The sequence below is a fragment of the Pinus tabuliformis genome, chromosome 8, assembly GCF_031772625.1.
Source record: "Pinus tabuliformis cultivar Carrire ecotype Pingquan chromosome 8, CPIR1, whole genome shotgun sequence".
NCBI classification, from domain to species: Eukaryota; Viridiplantae; Streptophyta; class Pinopsida; order Pinales; family Pinaceae; genus Pinus; species Pinus tabuliformis.
The window spans coordinates 228555349-228562249 of record NC_142294.1 but is presented as its reverse complement, the minus strand read 5'-3'; positions in this window follow the sequence as shown (position 1 = coordinate 228562249).

Genomic DNA, 6901 nt, shown 5'->3' with positions numbered 1-6901 from the left:
CTGCATAAATCCGATGAGTACTATGTCCAACATCACCCATTGTTTGTGCCTCTTGAGCACTATACTTTTTTTTTCTACCATGCTAATGTGTTGGAAATAATACTGAGAGGGGGGTGAATCAGTATTATCAGATCAATATTTTAATTTCCAAAAAAAATTTATAAATGCTACTTCAGCTAAGTGAACTAGCGTGTACACACGACTGTACTTAAAGCAACCAGTGTATATATAGAGAACTTTTGATTTTGATAGCTTATCATGTATTTAAATTTAACTAGTATATCAGAGATGTATCAGACAGTGCAGTAAAAGCAGAATAAAAAATCACACATAAGAAACACACATGGACACCAAGATATAAGGTGGAAACCCAATGTGGGTAAAAAACACCTGCTTCTGTCGTCTTTATCTTCTTTTAGTAATAAGAAAATATGTTTACAATCTTGTACTGGTGTAGACTCATACCATTACATAGGCACCCACCTGCAGAAGGCTACAACCTTCTCCCATTCTCCAGCTACTACTGGAAGGGAGCTATAACCCCCTAGCTCTTGTACTAGCCAATATGTTTACTAGTACATAGGTTCCAACCTACAGAAAACTCCACTCTACTACCAAGGACAACATTTTTTCAAACTGGATACTCCTGGAACACAACACCATAATCTGAAGGCCACGTTTCATTCAATTTTCATACTGGACCCATCAACATCATAACTGCAAAACAATAATCAAGTATATATGCATCAACTAATCACTGAAACTCAATCACCATAACCTAAATCTGATCATTCAGAACACTGTCACTAGAATACAATCACCAGAACCCAAAACTCTGCAACATCAAACAGAAACAACTAAAAAATACATCATAAGGTATATGCTACTTCCATGTGTCGAACCATCATGTATACGCACTTTTATCAAATTCAACTAGCATACAAATCTGTAAATATTAATTCATAATTTTTACAACTATTCCAGACTTCAATTATACCTAGATCATAACATTTACAGAATAACACATGCATCGGTATTCAGATCTAGACTATACATGATCAAACCACATAATGATAATCCATTTCAAGTCTTAAGATGTCAATCCATCATTTCATCTTATCCCTCATCAACCGCTAAGGTTCATCCTTGGTTCAGATCAAGCAAAGCACCATAAGCCAATAACCTGCATACTAGATCTCACACTTCATCAGATATTTGATACTTTCACACTTTGGCCTAATGATCTTCTCCTCCTTATATAGTTTTAGGCCTTTCTCAATACCATGGATCAAAATCACATTAGATCAATACCATAGACAAAATACCTAGGGTCAATACCTCAGACCAAATACCTAGGGGTCAATACCTCAGACCAAATACCTTGGACCAATACCATGCATCAAGATACCTTGGACTAAATACCTCAGACCAAAAACTTAATTTTCCAACATATACACGCTTTTCCTTCTGTGAAAGTGCGTGTGTACGTAATGCTACTTGTGTTCAGTGAACCTGCGTGTATACACAACTTGGTCAAGGTGAACCTATGTATACCTCTCTTTCTTCATTCTCTATAGTTTGATCTATAATTCTTTGTTGTTGACATGCTGCACTATGATCTTTCATCTGATTGAGTTGCCATCAAGGACAACACCTGTATCATAATGCCAAAAATCTCCCCCTTTGGACTTGATGGCAACAACAACACCAAGTCACTCTCCCCCTTTGACATCAAGGGCAAAGGGTGGACTAAAATAATTTCTCCCTTTGACATACATTATGTTGGTCATGCTCCCCCTAAGTACATGCTGAAATCTTTGATTGAGATTCCCTTTCGTACATGCTAAGATGTACTGAAACCATCCATGCTCTTCCTGGGTATAAGCAGAGTCTGTAAAAAAATATTTTCTAAAGGAATAACATGACTCTATAACTCAACTATGTGAGGATTACCTTCCTATCACCAATGACTCATACATAAATCCATCTCCCAACTGAGTGGGGATATACCAAATTTGACTCATCCACCCAACCAAGTGGGGATATACTAATTGTTTATACATGAAAAAAACAAGAAATATTACATCATCCATCCCATGCAAAGTGGGGATGCAAATTACATCATTTGTCCAAGAGGACTCATATTACTTCCTAGACATTTACATGACATGAGTAACAAATGGTATAAATATTTGAAGCCATAGCTAGACTCAGCAACCATAATGCCAACAATGCTGAATGTACGTGAAGGCTAATGCTCCCCCTAAACTTGTGCTACCTGTGCATTTTTAACAGGTCAATGATGAAGGCATCTTTGTCAGTCAGATAAAATTAATGATCAGAGCATATAGACATTAATCATCAATATCAGTCAGAGCACCCATATCATATCCTGCTCCACTGTTTTCTTGTCTGAAACACATATACTCTCCTTTACCCATAGAAACCCATGTGTGTACGTGACTATACTTCATGAAACACGCGCATAATATCCTTTTTCTAAAAAAGTTGTATTTAACAGCACGATGATGCAACAACTACCCCAGCTTTTGTCTAAGATATTCAAATGTATCTCTAGACGGTGGTTTAGTGAATATATCTGCAACATGTTCTTTGGAGGGAACATACTCCAATTTGACCTTTTGTTCAAGCACTTTTTCACGAAAATGGTATTTGATGGGTATGTGCTTGGTCTTGGAGTGCATGACTGGATTCTTTGAAATACCGTTGGCACTTGTATTATCACATAGAATGGATATGGGTGGAGTGCATGTGATCTGAATGTCTTGCAAGGTTCGCATCATTCAAAGAATTTGTGTGCAGCAAGATGTAGCAGCCACATATTCTGCTTCACCTGTAGATAGTGCAATTGAACTTTGTTTCTTACTGAACCAAGACACTAACCTGGAATCCATATAGAATGCACCACCACTATTTCTTTTTTTGTCATCAACACTTCCTGCCCAATTTGCATTTGTATATGCATGAAGAGTGAGATTTGTATCTCGAGGATACCATAAACCAAAGTTCTGTGTTCCTTGAAGATATTTGAAAATTCTTTTGATTGCCTGAAGGTGTGATTCCTTTGAATTTGCTTCAAATCTTCCAACTATTCCTACTGCATGCATGATGTCAGGTCAAGTACCAGTTAGATAAAGAACACTGCCAATCATGGATTTGTAAGTTGGTTGATGTACTGTTGTTGATTCATCATTTGAGCTGAGACTGCATCCTATTACCATTGGGGTATATATAGGTTTAGAATCTTCCATGTCGTACCTTTTCAATATCTGTTTGAGATATTTAGTTTGTGAAAGAAAAATACCATCTTTCTTTTGTTGAACTTGTAGACCATGAAAATAGGTACGTTCACCAAGCAAGGAAATTTCAAATTCTTGCTGCATTACTGAAGCAAAATTCTGACTCATGGATTCTTTATTGCTACCAAAAATGATATCATCAACATAAACAACAATAATTCGCAATTTATTAGTGTCAATCTTTGTATATAGATTGCTATCTGCTGAACCTTTTGAAAAACCTTGTTGGTGTAGATATTTGTCAAGATGGTAATACCAGGCCTTTGGAGCCTGTTTCAGACCATAGAGAGCCTTTTTGAGTCTGCATACATGTTTTGCATCATTTCCAAGAATGAATCCTTCTGGTTGTTCAATATAAACTTCTTCTTCTAAATCTCCATTAAGGAAGGCAAATTTTACATCCATTTGGTATACTTCGAATTTCTAAAAGCTAGAAATAGCAAGAAACTTCCTTATGGCTTCAAGTCTAGCAACATGTGCAAAAGTTTCTTCAAAATCTATACCTTCTTGTTGAGCATACCCTTTACAAACAAGTCTGGCCTTGTTTCTAATGACTTCTCCATTTTCATTCAGCTTGTTTTTGAATATCCATTTAGTTCCTATAATATTTTTATCATGAGGTCTAGGAACTAATTCCCAAGTATTATTCTTTTCAATTTGCTCAAGTTCTTCATTCATGGCCTTGACCCAACATTCATCTTTGCATGCTTCATTTACATTTTGAGGTTCAGTGGAGGATAGTAATGCTAGATAGCTTGAGGTTTTGGTAATAGTTCTTCTTGTTTGTACATCTGCCTCTTTTTCCCCTAAAATTTGAGTTTCTGGATGATTTTTCTGAGCATACCTGGACAGAGTCTTTTATTCTACCATTATCTCTTCTTCTGGTGCTTCATTGGTTTCTTCTTCAATATCATCACGATTTGAGTGTGAAAATACTCCCCATCTTCTTCATTCTCATAATCTTTTGTTTTTGTTTGTTTTGGATTTTTGCATGCTTCATCAACTACAACGTCAATACTTTCAACAATTTTCCCAAGTCTTTTATTATAACATTTATATCCTTTACTTCAAGAAGAGTAACCAATAAGAATACCTTCATCTGCTCTAGGTTCAAACTTACCAAGTTTTTCATCAGTCCTTTTGATATAACATTTGCTTCCAAAAACTTTAAAGTATTTTACAGTAGGAGTCTTACCATACCAAAGTTCATGTGGAGTTTGAGTGCTATTTACCCGAACATTTTCTTGGTTGAGAATAGTTACGGCGGTGAATGCAGCTTCACCCTAGAAGGTCGCAGGAGTTCCAGATTTATCTAGCATAGCTCAAGCCATTTGTTGAATGGTTATGTTCATTCTTTCTACCACTCCATTTTTCTGAGGAGTCCTTATGGTGGAGAATTACCTTTTTATTCCACGTTGTTCACAAAAGTCAAAGAATTCATCCGATGTAAATTTCCCTCCTCGATCAAATCTGAGGCATTTGATTTTTCGATCTGATTCATTTTCAACCAATTCTTTGATGGCTTGAAACTTTTCAAATGCTTCATCTTTATGCTTTAGCAGACCTATCCAACACATTCTGGAAAAATCATCAATGAACAAAATAAAGCATTCTTCTCCACGAGGTGACTTTTTCCTTGATGGTCCACATAAATCAGTATGAACAAGTTCAAGAGGCTTACTAGCTGACCCTTCTTTTTCAATGAAGTGAGCTCTAGTTTTCTTACTGAATTGACATGGTTTGCATATTGTATTTTCAGGGATGCTGATATCTGGAAGATCACGAACAACCTTGAATTTGCATGCTTTTCTTATTTGAAAAAAGCTTAGATGTTCCAATATTCTATGCCACAGCTAGCTTTCATCATTTTTGCTTAGATAGCACTTTTGTTGTCCTCCCTTGAGTATGTATAAGTTTATGAGTTCTTGTACCTTTGATCACGATCTCCCCTGTATCAAGTTCATGAACGACACATCTATTTGATCAAAGCACCACTTCATTTCCTTGATCACACATTTGACTGACTCTCAATAGGTTATGCTTTAAACCGTCTACATACATAACATTTCTAGCTTTAACCTTTTCTTTCAAGAAAATAGATCCTTTACCTTTTATGATAGTAGGAGTGTCATTTCCAAATGAGACATTCTTTTCCTTTTCTAAGGCATTATATGAGTGAAGTTTTTCTTTGTCACCTGTCATGTGTTTTGAGCATCCACTGTCGATGTACCACTGATTTTCTTGTCCTTCTGCATATAAGGCTATACCACATCTTTCTATTTGAGATTCTTTCCTTCTCCATATCTTGGGATTTAATGGAGTTTTCTCCTTTTGATATGATTTCTGAAATTTGCTCCTGCATTCAGATTCTTCATGACCAAAGTTGTTATAGATTGAGCATTCCATTTCATTTCAAGAAGAGAAAAGTTATTATAGGAACTTTTCTTGACCCCTATTACATTCCTTTGATTTCTTACTTCTCTAGTCATGATGGTTTTGTAATAAACACATTAAGCAGCTTTGTGTCCAAAATTATGACATGAAAAGCATTTCCCATTAAAGAAATTCCTGCGACTATCGAATCTATTAACCTGGTGATTGTAGTTTCTATTCATCTTTGGAGAAAATTGAGTATGATTTACCTGATATTGGTTATGGATCCTATTCATCCTTGGAATAAGTTGAGTCTAATTTACCTCGTGATCTACTTTACGCCTTTGCTGACGATTGTCATACTGTTCACTGGTCTTTGCTGCATCAAGATAGCTTTTAGTGGAAGTTGACGGCTTCTATGATTGAGATTCTTCTTTAGTATATCCAAGACCTATCTTTATCAGAGGAGACCGATGTACTTTGATAATTTCATCTACGTTTTCTGATCCTTTAGCACATATAAGATTGAGAGATTTATTTTTCTCAAGATCCTTTCTTATACCCACAATTTCACATTCTAGTTTTTCATTGTGTTTTTCTTTTTCAGCAAGTTGGTATGTCAAGGTATCTATAATCATATTCTTTTCTTCTAAACAGATTTTGAGTTTAGAAATTTCTTCATGAAGGTCGTCTTCTTCTAAAGCATCCCAAAAATTATCATCGTCATAAGCCATTAGAAGTCTATAGTCATTACTATTTTCATCTTCATCACTATTTGATAAACCATCGCTATCTTCATGAGTATAGTAGCTTCTTTTATTTACAACTTGTTTTCTATTCCATTTTGCATGTTCCTTCCCTTTTTCATGTTTATCTTTTCAGGAAATTTGGCAACATAATGACCGACTCTACCACAGGCAAAGCATTTGAAGGGTAGCTTACCTCTAAATCTTCTGGAACCTCGTTGAAGCTTCTTGACAAAGTTTATCTCATCTTCTTCTTCTGAAATATGTCCTGATTCATTGTGTTCTTCCTTTCCTTTTGCTGAAACTTTAAATGTGGCTTCTCTCATATCTGATGGACCTCCTTTTCTCATCGCAAAGGCAGTTAATATTCTGTGAAGTTGTGTCATAGTGATAGTTTTCATATCCTATTTTTATTCTATGGCAGACGCTTTTGATTTAAATTTAGCAGGTAAGGGTCTCAAA